The 18,115-nt window shown below is 45.4% G+C and overlaps 1 protein-coding gene across 1 annotated transcript in view; it reads left to right on the top strand.

Annotated features, from left to right (window-relative positions):
* Positions 1–3,820: 3,820 nt before the first annotated feature.
* The window catches only part of LOC119659915, a 441,895-nt gene continuing 427,600 nt past the window's right edge, over positions 3,821–18,115 (top strand). Inside the window, exon 1 of the mRNA XM_038068240.1 lies at positions 3,821–4,694. The gene's annotated coding sequence lies outside the window, so the exon portion shown is untranslated. The remainder of the gene's footprint in view (positions 4,695–18,115) is intronic.

Here is an 18,115-nt window from a genome sequence, read left to right as displayed (position 1 = left end):
AGGCATGCACCATAAATGCACAATATAGATCATCAAAAAAGAGGATCCGCTGCGCTATAAATAAAAGTAAAGCGCGCGGCTGACAGAACCTTGTCCACGAGCCGAATGAGGACCCGTGGGGACTTGGCTATAAGCTTGCCACGGAAGGCCCTGTATACTAAGTACCGATCAGGTGGACCACATATTACGGGCATTGTTTCCCAGACATCATGTACGAATTGCTATCAATAGCGCGGAAAGCGTCGAGAATTGCGCACTTTTGACAATGAACGGGCTCGAAGAAGCGGTTTTCATTCTGAAAAACAAGAAGGCGCCAGGTCCTGATGGCATCCCAACGGAAGTTTACGAACTGGTGTTCCGCCAACGGCCAGACTTGCTGCTTGAAGCGTTCAACGCTTGCTTGAGGGGATGTCATTTTCCTTCGTCCTGCGGCCTATATAAAGAATTTTAATGGAGCTGACCATGTTCAACTCGAATAGTTCAGTTATTTTTGCTCCAAGCTAAGAGGTAGTTCTTCCGGGACTCGGTGTTCTCGGTGAGTCCTGACCGGATTACTGTTTTATTTTTGGCATTTGTTAAGCTTCTCTGAGCTCTTGATCTTGAATTCGATGAGCTATTCCTGAAAACATCCATTTCCTTCCTTTGTCTTCTTGGCAATATGTCATTTGTCTTCACACCTTTTCATCAAACTGATCGTTGCCGCTGGTGCAGACGATGTATCTCTTTAGTGGAATCTGTTTTTTTAGACGGCCGACGATCCATCCAATTCGAACTTATCCCGCGGCCAACAAGTTCTGCGTTGTCTCCACTGGCGGTGCAAATTTCTTTTACGGATATCACTTCATCGGGATCCTTGCATTGTATTATATATATCATAGATCTCATGTTTTGGGAACATGGTCAGACTCGCGTTGATCAGCAAGGGTAAAGGAGACCCGGAGCTCCGGTCTGCATACCGACCGCTGTGTATGCTCATCAGCTCATCAAAGTAGACTCGCTGAAGCAGTCCGTGCTGGCGGAGACTTATCTCCAAGACAGTTCGGGTTCAGAACAGAGAGATGCACAGTGGATACTTTTATTGAGGTCGTAGATGCGGTTCATCGACCCGAGGCACCCGGCCGCCGATCTCTACAGATAGTGCTCTTCATAACAGATATACTAGCCACATTAGAAAACTAATTCCACGTGTCAAGCTATCTCTTGCAGATATTGAGGGATTATCTGAAAGACCTCTCCCTGCCTTATGAGACGCTGGGTGGCCAGAGGAGGATGAAAATCATGTCGGGAGTAGCACAGGGATCCATCCTAGGGTCGGACCTCGGTTATGCAGACGACGTTGCTGCACTTGTTGTCGGACACACTGTCGAACAGGCGCAAAGGAGACTTGCCATATTAATGCGACGGGTAAGCGGATGGTTTCAGTCTTGCGGTGGAAAAAAAAAACGAAGTAGTCATTTTGACCAGAAGGAGAATCTGGACTCTGCGTCCAATTTGGACCGGCTAGTTGACTATAGAGTTAAAACCAGCCGTTAAATACCTTAATTTAATGCTCGACTCGAAGCTGAGCTGCAGCTAGAGTCGCGACCTTGAGTCGGCTAATGGCCAATGCTGGGGGCCCTATACCTACTGAGGGAAGTTTCCTTATGGGAAAAACGCAGTCGGTTCTGCTTTATGGCGCGGAGGTATGGGCTTATGTCTTTGATAAGAAGGTGCATCGTACGCGCCTTGCTCAAGTGCAGAGACGGGGAGCTTTGCGAGTGGCGTCTGCTTATCGCACTGTCTCCGAACCGGCTGTGATGCTGATCACGGGAGTGATCCCCGTTGCCCTTCTTGCCAAGGAGCGCAACGCAATCTACCGCCGTAAGGGCGAGAACTTAAGAGAGGCGATTGCCCATGAAGAACGTCAACGCACCCTTACCGAGTGGCAACTCTCTTGGAAAAATGAGCCAAGGAGCAGAATGACTGTGCGGCTCATCGACTATTTAGACCTGTGGCTGAACTGAACGCACGGTGAGATTGATTACCTCCTTACTCAACTTCTAAGCCAGCATGGAGGTTTTTAATCTTACCTGCACAGGATTGGGAAGGCGCGATCTCCTGATTGTGTGTTTTGCATGGAGTGGCGGACGACGCTGAGCACACCTTTTTATCTTGCGAGAGGTAGGATGACTTTCGTCAGCAGCTTTATGCAGACACAGGGGAGCTCTCTCCAGACAACATTGTCAGAAAGATGCTGAAGAGCGCAGGCAGCTGGAATCGTGTTGCGCATTATGTTCGAGATTTTCTTATTGCGAAGAAGCTGGAACTCGACTGTCGGAGGGACCGGATGGCCAGGGGTTCCCTGAACTAACAACTCCCTTCCTCCCCTCCCCTTCCGTGGTTGAAAGGTATTCCCTGACTTGAAGGCTCCCAAAGCCCGGAGGCCGGGAAGGCTAGCTCAAAGTAATGTTTCAAACGGTTTCAGGCTAGTTCTCTGATGACAGGGAGATGCTTAGCTGGTAGCCTGACAGCTTACTGTTGCGGGAGTACCACACTCTGTACGTAAATGCATTCACCTGCCCTACTCCAAAAAAAAAGTAATCTGTTGACTGTTCACACCTTTAAAAGTCAATTTTTGCTTCGGCATATGTAACTGACAACCGAAAACTCTCCATTGCAAAAAATATAACTCGCAATCAATTTCGACGGGGGAAGGAATAGATTCTGTTCAAGATACCTAAGCAGAATCCTTAAGGGACGTAAAAGTTCAATTTCAATTTTCCCAACGTTTATTCTAATCTCCTTTGGGCCTTGTCGAACCCATTCGCATTACAAACTACTTACGGCTGAACTACATATTTCAGAACTTGCTTCCGACTACTATTGCCCTCCAGACAAACTGAATACGTGACTCAAAGGATAAAGGATAATTGCACAAATTACCATCTCATTACTCACTCAAGGATAATCCAGCGAACTTTTCAAGCAGACGGGTACGATTAGGCCACCAGCAGACTTTATAAGATCCTTTGATGCACTTTTTCTTTAATTCGTCCGTTTGTATTGCACATTTTGCATAGCTGGCATCAGAAAAGGATACAAAAAAGGCAGGAATGGGATTGAAGGATTCATAACTTCAAACAGGGCGAGATAGAATCAGGCTGGTGGAAACTTTAATAATTCTGTTGAGGGTAGTGTGTGGATCCGGAAAGGCGCAACAAGGTCCTTTCATAGTCTTTCTGAAGGAAGCTTTTGAATGCAAATAAATGAGCTTTGAGCTTGGCGCCGAATCCTTTTTTATGCAATTAGGATATTTGTTGGTACGATTGTATGTGAGGAGTACGAAGTGGTTTTTACAATTATAAGGACTCGACGGAGAAAAAATTTGTTCAGTTTTTTTAAGGAGGTAAGGTCACTGTCGTCCTATTCTTTTGCATTGATTGTTCCTTCTCACGTTGGAATATCTAAATTGAAAATTTTTCAATCCAGATTGGTTTTCTCAGGTTTTTTGTTATGATCCTTTTTTCGGGAAGATTCAAGTCCTTATTGAACTTATACGAAGAGGTCCTGGCAGATTTCCTTGTAAGGGCTCGTATAAATCTTTCGAATATTCATCGAAGTTTTTCGTGTCCTTTTCCGTACATTTCTCTATGGAATTTTGTACAAAAAACGTACAACAAAAAGGAAGCAAAACAGGACACAAAAGCTTCATCAAACCCAACACCACCATTGGGAGTATGAGTTTGCAACAGCTGAGTGTTATCCACCCGCTGTTACCATGAAAGTCAGAAGACGAAACATCTTGACTGAGACTCTGGCACGGTAGCGGCAGTAGTTCATGTCGAGGTTATAAGGTGCGGACGCGTTCGCTCGATATCCTTTAGGCTTTATATTCCTTCAAGTATCAGAGTGAACATGGATTGTGTCTTCAACGGCTTGAGTCCTTTTTATCTCAACAAGGAAAAGTTGAAGTTCAAGTAGTGATCGACCGGGAATCGATACTTAACGGCTTTGAAATAGTCTTAAGTTGGTCCTTAGAGGATACGCTCTTCAGCAGTCGAATGTGTACAAGTCGGGAGGTCATCGAGTGTCCTTCCTGCTTTGATTACTCACTAGAATCGAAACGATGGTGATGTTTTGATGATGATGGTTTGCTCATCCGTAACTGTTCCAGGTGAATGCATCAAGAGTGTGAAGTAGGATCGGAGGAGCAAGTGTGAAAAACCGGAAGAGCCCTTGCGGCTTTCAATTGAGCCTTGCTTCCTGAGTAGATTAGGTGGTTTGATGGACTAGGATAATTTCTATGCAAATATTGGTTCCAGTGAACGGTCAGTTGGGGAGGCTGAGGGTGCAAGTGAAATAGCGTGGAACACGGCTGGGGCGGGCCAATTTGCATTTCCGGAAAAAGTCGATAGCGTTTCAGGTGCATGGCGATAGTCAACACCCCCGGGCGGTCTTGTGTGAATAGGAGACGCGTGAGGCAGTGAATGCGTGCATTGAGCTGGTCGGTATCAGCAGAAATAAGTGCTCTCTGACGAATTGTTCTGAACAACAGGGAATTGTGTGTTTTGTGGAGTTAAGTCTTTATTCGGGTTTTGTGTGGGCTTAATTGGATGGAAATTCATTAAATCCTGTTGTGGTGGTGTAATGGGAATTGTGTCCTTTTTCAACTTTAACTGTGTCGAGGTATTTTTGGGGGCGTTATTTTAAATCAGGTAAGGTATATGTTAAATATTTTAAATTGTTCAAGGCACTTTTTGGATTAAAGCCAGTTTTTTTAGTGAAGAGACTTTAAAAGGCTATTGTAATATTGTGGCTAGGATATCCTTTATGATTAAGGAAAGTTTTAGGGAAAGTCAAGGGCAAGGTGCGGTGACTTTTCTTTCTTTAGCTAAAAATGACCTTCCACTTCAACTGCCTTACCCTCCGATTGCGTTTCTATTGAGGTTCGGTCCGGTATAGCTCAGTATTTTTGTGGAACCATGTTTAGGGACCCTGTATGTAGGTTACTAGTGAACTTTCACCAATCTTCTGTTTTCCAATGGCTTTTGATACCAGATTATTTATCTGCTAGGTGAAGAATTGCAGGGTGTCCAATAAGATACCTTTTTAAGTTTCATGTAAACCAAAACTCACTGTCTCCCTGTCTGTCTGTCTGTCTATCCGTTTGTCTGTCTGTTTGTGTGTCTTTTTTTTAAGGAGGTGGAAATCTTCAAAAGACTCTTGTATTGGCACGCCAGAGTGTGGGATTTTCTCCTACTAAAACCACCCCCGATTCACTCCTACCCCGTGGAACCACCTTTAGGTATTACATCACGAGGTGGAGTTAGCTTACTTTAGCTAGGTTTCTTTCCGTCTACCCGTGGGATTTGTAACCGCGCGATGCACGGCCGCGACCATGGAATTGATCGCATCCCAATTCTCCTGGCAAGCTACCATTCTCCGGGCAAAATTTTCTCGTGAGAGCACTTCACCTACAGTTTTCTCTAAGCTCCTCCTTTCTTTCACGAATTTGGGACATTGAACAAATACGTGTGCTGGATCCTCAGTGACCCCATCGCAGTTTGGAGAATTAGGTAAGGTATTCAATTTAAACCTGTATAGGTATTGTCCATGCCCGGTAAAAATTGGATGATATTAGAATTGATCTCCCTATCCTTCCCATAGGAGGAATCAACCTGTAAGTGCAACGACCCTTTTCTGACTAGTCCCATCGCTGTTGCCACCTGCTTATGGATCTCTTTCTTCCGGTATTTGGTCTAGGCCTGCCTTAGTAACTCTAGACACTCCGGTTTTGCGCCGAGGTCCACCAATTCGATATCCCTAAAAGCTGTCTTGCGTCCTGACCTACGCCATCGCTTTATCTTAGGCAGGGTCTGCCTCGTCTTATTTATTTATTTAATTAACGGACAACAAACAGATAGATTTCCAATTAATTATTGTCCTCAGGAGGAGGAGGAGAAAGTAAAAAACTTATCCTACGTTTAAAATTACTTAAAGTAGGGAAGTTAAAAGGATCAAGCTGTTTTGCATTATAATTACGGCAAAGCCTGGGAATCGGGGAACGAAAATAGATTTCGAGCTCCGCGAAGGGGCACGTTGAAAATATCTGCGTTACGTGTATCATAAGACGCAGGACGGCAGGTGATCTCGTCAGCGGCGGAACAGTCCATCAGGCCCGAGGAAAGTTTAAAGAATGTGCATAGATCCAGATAGGATTTACGCTGTTGTAGGAAGGGAAGGTTTAGAAAGCGGAGGCGGGAGGGATAATCCACACGAGGGAAGCTTTTCTTAAAGAAGAGAGAACGGGTGAATTTACGTTGCACATTTTCAAGGGCAAGACAATCACAGTTACGAGTGGGTGACCAGATCACGGAGCAATACTCGAGGGTATTCCTCACAAGGGAATTGAAGAGAGCTAAGGAGGGTTGGATGGAGTCAAAATCAGAGGAGGAGCGAAGAATAAAGCCTGACAATTTTGCTGGTCGATTGATGACATCGAGGCAATGGGTGTCAAAGCTTATTGTCGAAAGTGACTCCGAGGTCTTGAGTGGAATTTAAGCAAGATAAGGAATGTCCGTCAAGCGAGTAGGAGAAAGAAGTGGGTGAGGATTATAGGGAGTAGCACATAGAGTGACACTTTCTGACGTTTAGCGCTAAACCATTAGTCGAGCACCAGCGAACCAGAGTGTCCAGGTCTATAGGCGACGATATAGCGGAAAACAGCTTAAGGTCGTCTGCATAGAGCAAACAGGGACAAGTAAGGAGGGGAGGAAGGTCGTTAATAAAGAATAAAAATAGCGAAGGACCCAGAATAGACCCCTGTGGGACGCCAGAAGAGGGGGAGAAGGAGCGGGAAGTACAGCCGTCAAAAGAGACTCGGCAGGATCGGTTGGAAAGGTAAGAGGCAAACCATAAAACAAGTGGTATGGGAACGTTTAGGGACGAGAGTTTGGATAGAAGTATCTTGTGATTTACAGTGTCGAAGGCTTTCGCGAAGTCAGTGTAAATGGTATGCACTTCTTGCCGTGAATTTAGACATTTGGCGACAAAGTTGGTAAAGTCAAGCAGGTTGGAGGCAGTGGACCTACGTTTAAAGAAGCCGTGCTGTTCTTTCACTATGTGATGGCCAAAGTGGGCGGACAACCAGTCGCTGACATATCTTTCCAGGATTTTGAAACAGGAGGAAAGGAGGGAAATGGGACGGTAATTCTCGGCAAACGAACGATCGCCACTTTTGTGAATGGGGATAATGAGAGCCTCTTTCCACAAGCTGGGAAAATGATTCTATTCAAGGCTTTTGTTGAAAATAAGAGATAGGGGAAGGGAGATGGACTTACCAGTTTTAAGCAAAAAGAGATTTGGAAGACCATCGTGGCCAGGTCCGACCTTGGCATCAAGTTCGCCAATGAGGCATTCGACAAGGATAGGGGTAAGTAGGGGAATGGTAGGCGATGCGGGGCAGGCTACATCTACTATCGGGAGGGATTCGGAGGAAGGGGTAGGAACATAGACTGACGAAAAGTAGCGACAGAGTAAATCACAAGATTGTTGAGGGGAGTTAGCTGAGAAGCCAGAGAATTTAATGGACGGAGGGGATAACTGGGCAGGGCAGCGGGAGTTGCGAATGTGGGACCAGAAAGGTTTCAAATTTCCGCGCTTTAATGAGTCTTCCACGCTGGACAAATATTCGTGTCTGGACTTACGTATTAAAGATTTGACCGAGGAACGAAGGGATTTGAAAAAAACTAAGTCAGCAACGTTTCTAGAAGACAGGAACTTCTTTCTCGTAGTCTGTTTTTGACGTAGTTTTTTGTGAATTTCAGTGGTGAACCAGACGGGGTAAGAGCGTAAGCACTTAGGAGAGGAGGGAACGTAACAAGGAAGAAGATCAGATAAAATGGTATAGAAAGTGTTGAGTGCTTGGTCACATGTAAATGGCGAGAGCAGGGGGACCCAGTTGATTGACGCCAGATCTGAGTTCAGACCTTCGAAGTTCGCTTTACGAAAGTTGAACTTGGTAGGCTTGCGAGCGACAGGAGAGTGGGGTCGGGATATCTGAACATCGAACTCGAGAGCAGGATGATGGGCGTCAGGGGCAACGTAAGACGGAGCATGAACGGATTGGGAAAGATAACGTACTGGAAGGTTAGAGAGGACAAGGTCAAGAGTACGATCTAAGTGATTTCTAGAGAGGTTAAATTGGAGGGCCCCCACAGGTGTACATGAAAGTGGATAGAGGAAGGGAAGGATGGGTCGAGTTATTAGGGAGGGAGGGAAAGCCAGGAGTAACGGGCCAGGAGAGCATAGGAAGATTAAAGTCACCACAGAGGATGAAAGGAAGTGAGGGAAACAAAACGGTTAGGGCCTCTGATAATCTGTCGAGGAAATCCTCGTACAGAGAAGGCGAACTTAGGCAGGGAAAATATACACACGATATGATAAAGGGACATACTTTTGGCGGAAGGACACGTATGGTAACGGAATCGTAGGAGGAGGAGGAGGAGGAAAAGATGATTTCGGCACGGAGAGGGGACTTAACAGCTATTAGGGCACCTCCGCCAGTTGTCTTGCCAAGCGCAACGCAGTCTCTGTCACAACGAAAGACAGAGTAACCTTCGAGGAGCTCAGAATCTAAAATCCTGTCATCCAGCCAGGTTTCAGAAATGCAGATGACATGATGTTGGAATGCTAAGGCAGACAGTTTGAAATCCGACAGCTTGGTCCTTAGACCCCTTACATTTTGATAAAATAGCGTATAGTTATTGGAATCATTCAAGTTCGGCGAGGCAGGCGGGCGGGCCGGAAATTTTCGCGAATCTTGGACCTCTTATAAGGCTTAACGAAGACCCCCTGTGGCCAAAGCAGGATTGGACGATAGCATCGAAGTCATGGGGATATGTCACTTTGAAAGAAGCTATCACTCGGTCAGGAGGTTTTCTTTTTCTACCATAGATATTGCCCTTATAGACTTTTCGTGCAGGATCATCCTCATTCGTATGGATTAAGTGACCCGTCCACCGTAACCTGTTACGGTATCGCTCATAGATTTCGCAATTCTTGCCATGATGTCAATATTGTCAGCGTAGGCCAGCGGTTGGGTAGACTTGAAGAGGATGGTGCCTCTCGCATTTGCATCGGCACCGCGAAGGACATCCCCTTGCCTTATATCAGTGTCGAAGTTGAATGGTCTTGAGGGTGACGCTGCTGCTTTTATCTGGCTTCGCACTTTGGTCAGGGTCACCCCAGTCAGCCTTATCAATTTCGTCGGGATACCAGATTCTCTCATGGCCGTGTACAGTTTTACGCTGGCTAAGCTATTATAGGCGGCTTTAAAGTCGATGAAAATATGGCGCAACTGATGTCCATATTCCAACAGTTTTTCCATCGCTTGCCGCACAGGGAAAATCTGATTTGAGCTGATTTGTCTGGAGTGAAGCCTCTTTGGTATGGGCCAATGATGTTCTGGGCATATGGGGCTATCCGGGCTAGCAAGATAGAGGAGAATATTTTATAGATGGTACTCAGGAACGTGATACCTTTTTAATTGCTGCACTGTGTGATATCTCCCTTTTCATGTATGAAACAGACAATGACCCTTTACCAGTCGTGGGGCATCGATTCGCTGTTCCACACCTTCAGCACAAGTTGATGAACCGCTTGGCGTAACTGGTCGCCTCCATATTGAACTAATTCAGCTGTAATTCCATCGGCTCTTGGCGACTTATGGTTTTCGTCTTCAGTTGGCAGGACCTCTAACTGGCCGATATTTTGGTTGTTGAGCAATTCATCAAAATACTCAACCCATCGCTCCAATTTGCGCATTCTGTCGGAAATCAGATTTCCCTCTTTGTCTTGGCAGGATGAGCATCGAGGTGTATAAGGTTTCATCCTGCAGACTTGTTGGTAATACTTCCGCGCCTGGTGCGATTGCTCCCTGTGCTTTTCGAGTTCACAGACTTGTTGATTCTCCCAGGCTTCCTTTACCCGTCTGTGAAGTCGCTTCCCCGCTCGACGGAGTTCGTGATAAGTCTATGCGCGTGACCGCGTTCTTTGAGAATGCAACATTACTCGATATGCATCATTTTTCCGACTTTTCTTGTGGCTGGGGCCAAGTATGTTTGTGGCCGTATCAACACTAATTGGACTTGGACTAAGGACTCCCTCAATCCTCAAAAAAAATAACTTCGCCTCGAGGAATATATTAGTGTTCCTAATCATTCGTTCAAAGTACGTTTTCCTTGCACAGTGCCCTCTTCCTCTGCGTTGCGGGATGCGTCAGTATTCCAGGAAATCAGTTGGTGGTTTAAACCATATGTCACTGCTACGCTCTTTTAGGTTGTCCTGTTGCTCTGTTTCAAATTTCTTATCGAAATGAAACCTCGTTCTTATGTTATCCTTTGGTATCAGTAATTCAAGATACCGCTAACAAAGAGCACCAATTTTCCTTCGATTTAGTCAGCTCCCCGCCACGCTGATTCCACCGACCATTCCGAAAATCGTCCTCCTTGCCTGCATCTCTATATGTAGACGGAGAGGAGGTAATCCTAGAAGGACCTCTTGGGATGTCGTTTGGTATGCCCTCTTGAAGTTTGTGTGATTTCCTGGCTGTTGTGCTAAGTTCAGTTGTTTCTTCTATAGCGCTTGGCCTTTCTATTGTAGTGTATATCCAAAGCAGTATTTCCGGGGTGCAACCATATTTTCTCCCTTCTAGGGTTCTGCAGGTCATCGGATCACTCGTAGCTTTCCGACATATGTCATGTAAAGGCATCGCAACCGAGAAGAATTGCAAGCGTTTTCTTCTCACAGAACACTCTAGCCAATAGATTCGTTGAAATCCGGTCTTCGTCAGCTGGGATTTAGCCTGATGGAACGGTTGCATCCTGAGTGCTCCTCGATTCTCCTCTCGGCTTCAAGTGAAACTTGGGTAGCCACAAGGTCTTCAGTCAGGAAATATGAAAGATATATATATATTTTAAATTACGTTTAAGAATGATGCAAGCTCATGGCTTTTCGCAAGAGGAGTACTTCCTCCTTGCAGACCACGAATCTGCCCTCAATTCACCCAGTGTTCTTGAGTCAGCACTATTCCAATGTTTACCTTGAAGATTGCCCTTGGAATCACTATAGATGCAGCTCTTCTATAGTGGAGGTTTATTTAGTGTTGGCCATTGGCTCCGTTGGTGTTTACTCTTCTCCATTGTCGGAGTATTATACTCCTCCTCGGACATGGTGCTTTCATGCACGTCTTTCTCCACCTTGAGCCCTAGAAGATCCAGGCCTAGATCGTCCAGCTTCTCTTCTTCACTAGGCAGGTGTTCTTCCTGCTTGATCCTGTCTCCTCAGCCCCTAGGGCCTGAGAGACACCTTCGGGACGTCGATTCGTTTTCCAACCGATGTCTCCAACGAAGTATTTTTTCTCGGCTTTTCCTGTGCGCATCATGTATAGGTATGTTCTCAAATCTGTAGTTGATACGGCAATTTGGTCGTTTGATTGCCTCCAGGGATCGGACATCCACCCCGGTCGTGTGCCTTGTATCTTGCTTCTGAAGACTTTCCACAATCCCGTATGGAGATCACTATTTTGAGTAATCAGGAGGCCCTTAAGATCTTCCGTCTGTCGCGTTGCGGCCTTGGGACGATACTCTGTTACCATATGTGCTCCTGGTATATGGGTTTTTGGGAGCATTCTCTTATGTGGGGCTGATTTTCCGCTGCTCCCCGCTCTCTTGGCTTTGATAATGAAGACTTAGGTTTTTTCCAGAAGAGGCCCTTAACTCTTGTCGTGTCAGGCCTTCAAATAACGCAGGTACCATTTAACACCTGCGGCATCGAGGCTTGTCTCCTTCCTGAAGTCTGATATACTGATCTGAGACGTGCTTTTCTTGTCTCTACTTTTTGAGTAGTGGTCTTGGTTGCGGTTTTCTTAGTAGGCTAATCTTGGTCTTGGGCTCAACTGTTTGGCTCTCAAACTTCTCCCTTTTTGTGTGTTTTGGCTCTGAGTGCTGCGAAGATATGCCTCCCCCTGGTGTGCCAGTTTGTGTGTGGTATGGAGTCCCGCCCGTTTGTTATTAGCTTTCTTTTTGTCTTTAAATTGCTTCTTTATTGAATTTCCATGAACCTTTCATACCTGTTTTACCTCAGCTTGGAATTATTGATGTTGTTGAGCTCTGGCTAGGAAAAATTGCTCTATATTGCTCGATAATCGCTCTATTGACGATAATGGTCTCTTTTCCTTATTTCGAAAGAAAGAAAGACAAGAAAAACTCTTTGCATTGATTATTGGCGAACAGTACCTCTCCTCGGGTAACAATGCATTGCGTTCAGCGAGATTTTTATCAGCGGGTTAGGGTGGGGCAGCCACTTTTCCAGTCTGACGCGCGACAACTTGATCATGTGCGGAATTATGGCGCAAACCGCGGAAAGGTCGTACAGGAGAGAGTTTTGGTGAAATTTTAGGTTTGGCCTCTGTATTTGCCGTGGATTTCCTGAGTATCGTCCTTTCGAAGTGTTAGACATGGTAGCCATGCTGGGAACCATAGGTAAGGATTGGAGGAATAAGAGTTCTGCATAAAAGGGTTTTGACTGCAGGGAACAGGGCCCGAGATGAGAGGAGGTTTTTTTAAGGCAGCTGAGGCCTTAGAAGCATTGACAATAACAGATCTGACGTGAGGGTTGGATTTAAGTTGTTGAGAGAGATTTCCAGGTATTTAATGTTTGGTTTCGGCTTGAGCGTGTGGTTGACAATGCGTAAATGGAGGTTTTTTAATTTCTGGCACTGTCCGCCACTGGCACTTCCCGCTTGGGTTTCTGAACCAATAATCTTAAGGGAATTAACGGTGAGGGCCCACCGGTTGAAATACGAGATGACTCTATTGGTTAGGAAATTAAGAGAGAGGGAGGCTAGTGAGACCACTTGCATATAGGATGGTGTCATCAGCGAAGAGGATCCCTCTTGACGCGGAAGGACCATTGTCGTTGGGGGAAAAAGGCGGGTGAAGGGCTGCCTGAGTTGCCGTTGGCTTGGGGAATAAGTTGAGGGAGGGGAATATCGTGGAGGAAGATATTAAAAAGTTTGGGGCCTGGAATAGATTCCTCAGAGACTCCTGAGTTTACCGGGAAGTTGATGGAGCGAAGTCCATCGAAGCGCACGTGGCAAGTTCTGTGGAGATAAAGTCTGCGAGGATTCTGAATAAGGGGAGCGGGTAATTGGACTGAATTAGTTTGTAGAGCAATCCTTCTTTCCAAACTGAATCAAATGCCTTTTCGAGATTTAAGGCACAGGCTACAGTGCAATGCCTGTTTTCCAGTTGATTGAGGATATGGTCTTGTAGATAGAGGATTGCCTGCTCGGTGGATCTGAGGTTTTCGAAGCCGAATTGATTAAGTGGAATGATAGTGGAGTAATGTTTATTGAGGTGACTTAGTAGAATACGTTCGAAGATTTTTTCCAATATTGGAAAGAGGAGAAATAGGTCTCATATCTTTGAGATCACCCGAGCAGCCCTTTTAGGGATAGGTATGAGGAGGGCCGCTATTCAGACAGTTGTTAAAGAGGGCTGGCGAGGACGTTCACTGATGGTAGGCGCACACTTCCGCAGAACAAAGCTGGAGATGCCATCGGGGTCCAAAGATTTTTTATTGTTGCACCGGGAGATTGCAAGTTCGACTTCTTCTAGGGAGGTAAAGACGGAGGCGAACGGGCCTGTTCTGACTATATCAGCCGGGCATCTGGGAGAAAAGGGGCAAGTTAAGACCCTTCCAAGCTCAACCTTTTATCGCTGACAGTATTGGCGAACACCGAGTTTCAGATGGGGTCGTTGGCGATTTGGCTCTGAATAATTGACTGAATAGTCTACGCAGGCGGATATTTTTTCCTCAGGGGAGTGACACTGGAGGTTACCTATTTTTATTGGGATTTGGTTGAAGTTAATAGGAGATTTTTTTCTTTTAACCAGTCGATTAATTATTGAGAAAAACTTGTGGGCCAGGTTTGAGGGATTTGAGGAGTTTCTTGTAAGATGCATTCAGTCGGTAACGAATAGCTCCATCGATTTTTCTGGAGAGGTGTTTGATGATCTCGGAGAGGAGACGGTAGTCAGCGTTGCATCTGTTCTGGTGAAATAATAGTTTCCTGCGCTGCAGTAGTCCTGTTTCTAATCGCAGACTAAAGGGGGTTCGAGGGGGAAAGGCACCCGTATTTGTAGTAAGCAGGTTCTTTAACTGGAGCGTGTTTGTCAATTGTAGTTTCGAAGGCAGAGTTCACTTTCCGGATGTATGTATCTAGCTCAAAATTAGAGTGGATGCGGGATTTGTCCAGAGGAGCCCAGTGCACTGGCTAAGTCGTGGAAATCGTCCCAGTTTGTCAGATTGAAGGATCTGCATTTTATGCGGATGGTGGAGTGAAGGGAGAATTTGCTCTAGATGTAGAGAGAGGCTGAGGGCATGATGGTTGGAGTGGGCTGCCAAAGAGGAAGAGCTGGTGACGCATGCTGAGAGATTGGACGAGATTATAAAGCCGTCTAGGAAAGAAAACCCACGAGGAAAAGATGGCACTCCCGCGTTAATGATGTCCGCGCTAAGGAATGGTCCTGACTGGAACCAATCGAAGAGCACTTTGCCGTTTTCGTTGTTAACTGAGTCGCCCTAAGATACGTGCGTCGAGTTGAGGTCACCGTCGAGGATGAAGGCATCGAAACTGGTCGTGATTTCCAGAGTTCGGACAGAATGACAATGAGGTGACGACCTGTGCCACCCGGGAATAGAGAGAGCCGATTAGGACTCGGAGGATGCCACCACCCCTGACAGAAGTCTGACTACTGCTAACAGGCAGTTTGATGCCAGTGCAGCCGATGGGATGCTATTCTCTTTAGTCCCGCTTAGACTAGTATCGCTGTGCCTCTGCCCGCGTCGTTGCGGAAGTACTGTATCGGGAGCATGTAATTTACGTTGGGGCTTCTCCCAGTTTGGTTTTAGGAGAGCGAGGTCAGGATCGGAATCTTCGAGGAGCTTATGGGGGCGAAAACGTTTGTCGTTAGAAATGAGCAAATTAGTGTTAAGTGTGAGCACCTTCATTTTGGTTGTCTAGCAATTTGAAGAGGAATTGTAAGTACGCTTCGGGTTTGTCTTCAGGGGGGAGACGGAGATAGTTGTGATAGAAATCGGAGATTGTTTTCCACAGCGAGAGAAAGACATATTGAATAGGGACCTGGCTTCCATGAAGAAGCCCCTGGGAATGGAAGAATGTGGTGGCGATAAAGGGCTAAGGGTTTCGGGTCTTACTCGACCCCTGGTCACTGCGGCGAAAGACGGGGTCAGTAAGGAAGGGGCGGTCTAGTTGGCATGAGGCAGAGTGTTAGGCTGCGAGACACGAACGAGACGAGGATCTGTCAAGGTGGGGGGAAGAACGAAGCAGTTCGGGAGTGGCAGTTACTGACACATAACAATTGAAAAAAATTATTATTGCTGCTTATACATATGAACAATTGGAAAGTTTGCTGGAAATCATACTATTATTGGCAAAGTTACAGTACGTCAAATCTGTCTCCTTTGAGTGCGGTAAACGCCTTAAAAAGGTCATGTATAAATGTCAATATCATATGAGAAACGAACTGGATGTATGTACGTTATTGACTACGTTCAGACGGAACCGCTTTGCAGCCAAACTTTTCCATAAGAAATCCACAAAACGTTTCATACCCGAAGTCCTGAGTTTTCGATTGGTTTGTTATCCGTTGACATTTTCAATTAATTTTCCATGGCAAGAAAAAAGGGTGACATTCTGTGGAAGTTGAAGTTGAACACCGTTTTTTGTTAGCTGGATAGCCCGATATGCTTCTTCATGTCATACACAAGCCGCGGTTATACTCTCGAGAGTGGAAGGCATGCAAGTAACGTTCTTACTATTTAATTGTTTTCCTTTATTGAAAGTCACAAAAGCCATTTTTCGTTAACAATGTTTGTGTCCTTTTGTAAGCTTTCCGCTTTCTTTTATTTCTAGCCAATTTGGAATGCAGTTTTACTCACTTGCAAAGTTATTTGCTTTGATCGCAGGAAGTGTATTCAGTTTTTAATTAATTGATTCCGCTGATGGAGCACTCTGAATGCTATTCATAATTGGTTGAAAGCAACTATGGAGGGAATTCTATTCTCGCCAACTTAGTTAGATATCCGCAATATGAAGCTCGCTTTTCAGGTCTGAATTCAAAGGATATCCTGGAATTATTGAAATAGCCTTAATTAACTGGATCATTTTCATAGTTATCAAATTGATATTTGTCGTCTATAAATATCGATGGTTAAAGACATAACGTCCATTTATACATCTAAAGGATGGAAGCAGGATCATGTTCATGGCCCCCCCCGGTACCTTAAACGAAGGAAAAGGAACAAGCCGTCTTGATTGAGGGTGTGGTCCAGAACCTAACTTGTGTTCAAAGCACCGCAATCGTATCTCAAGTAACTTTAGAGTCTTTTATTTAAACATTTCAGATTATAATGAACAACGTGTTTACACTTTATTAAATCGTAATTATACTTTAGTTTGTGCAATTCTTTTCTTTACATTTTTTCTCTGGTCGGCAGACGTGACTCTTGTTTTTTCGAGACTCTGTCATCCTTGACATTTGCCACCCCAGTCTCATGTCAGTTCGTCAGCTGTTTCTGCGGCCATTGAATGCAGAAGCGGAGGCGAATCCATATTGGCGCCTAGATTCCGCACCTAACCATCCTTAAGGAGAATGGAGTCAACGAAATTATTACTATAAGTTAACCAAACTTAATTAGCTTAACGAAGGAATTTATAATAGTTTTTATAGGAAATTACCGCGAAATGATTATATTTGCCTAGTTTTCTTTCCTCGCAAGGGATCCTATCGCGTTTCATTCGGGCTAAATTGTGCTGATATTCCCAAGTTTATCCATTTCCATGGCCAATCCGAACAATATCATTATTCTGCCCGGTTGGGGGCAATGTACCTCCAGTAATTCCTGAGGAAAGGGAAAACGTAGACAACCTGTCTTTAGGCCAAAATCCGGTCCTCTCCAAATTTTTGAATGACTTATCAGCCTACACCAGTCGCATCGTAGCGGAAAATATGCAGATTCAGGGCAGGCAAATTTTACAACGCCCTCATGAATTCCAGCTCTGACATTCAAAACGATGTGGATGTTCCTGTTCACATTGGCGAAAAAGGGGAGCTCTCCCCCATGGACAAGATCCCGGACGTCGTAAAGTGTTTACGGCAATTCTCAGGGGAAGTGGGGCGAGTTTGGCTCGTGAAAAAAGAGTGTGGACCAAAAATTAAAAATTGTATGAGCCTCTTAGGGGAACACCAAATATTATGGAGTTCTTTCCGTAGTGCACAACAAGATAGTGGGTCATGCTAATACAGCCCTCGAATCCTATAATTCCCCTCTGAATTGGGAAAGAATAGCTGAATGTCTCATCATGCATTATGCAAACAAGAGGAACATGGACACTCTCGAGTACCAGATGACCACTTTGATTCAGGGTCAAAGGGGTATACCCGAATTTTACCAACTTGTCAACCACCATCTATTCCTGATTCTTAACATGTTGTCCTCGATGGAATTGGGTCCAGAAACTATGAATATTATGATTCAGGCGTATAGGGCAAGGCTTTCGACACCTTTGTATGAGGCTTAAGGGGGTGATTTACCTAAATTGCTAAGCATTAAGGAACCAGTCGATCTGCCGCAGGCACTCCACCTTTGCCTAAAACTGCAGAATATGGATTACCGCACCCCAGCATGCCAACAATCCACAGGGCGTTTCACAGAAAACGCATTTTTCAAGCGGCTGTTCCTCCAAGAAGGAACCACGATCCTGCGCAAACACCCGGCGGCAGCGCCTAGACGGGTATTTTGCCCAAAACTTCTACACAAGCCTCAGACCCTAAACCTGAGGGATAGGTCAGACTGTCAGAACCCCAACAACAGTTTCCATCCAGTTTCATCATCATCAACGGCGCAACACCGGTATCCGGTCTAGACCTGCCTTAATAAGGAACTTCAGACATCCCCGTTTTGCGCCGGGGTCCACCAATTCGATATCCCTAAAAACTGTCTGGCGTCCTGACCTACGCCGTCACTCGATATCAGGCAGGGTCTGCCT

The sequence above is a fragment of the Hermetia illucens genome, chromosome 6, assembly GCF_905115235.1.
Source record: "Hermetia illucens chromosome 6, iHerIll2.2.curated.20191125, whole genome shotgun sequence".
Classification (NCBI taxonomy): domain Eukaryota; kingdom Metazoa; phylum Arthropoda; class Insecta; order Diptera; family Stratiomyidae; genus Hermetia; species Hermetia illucens.
The sequence above is the reverse complement of the archived record's forward strand: the minus strand, read 5'-3'. Positions and strand labels throughout refer to the sequence as shown.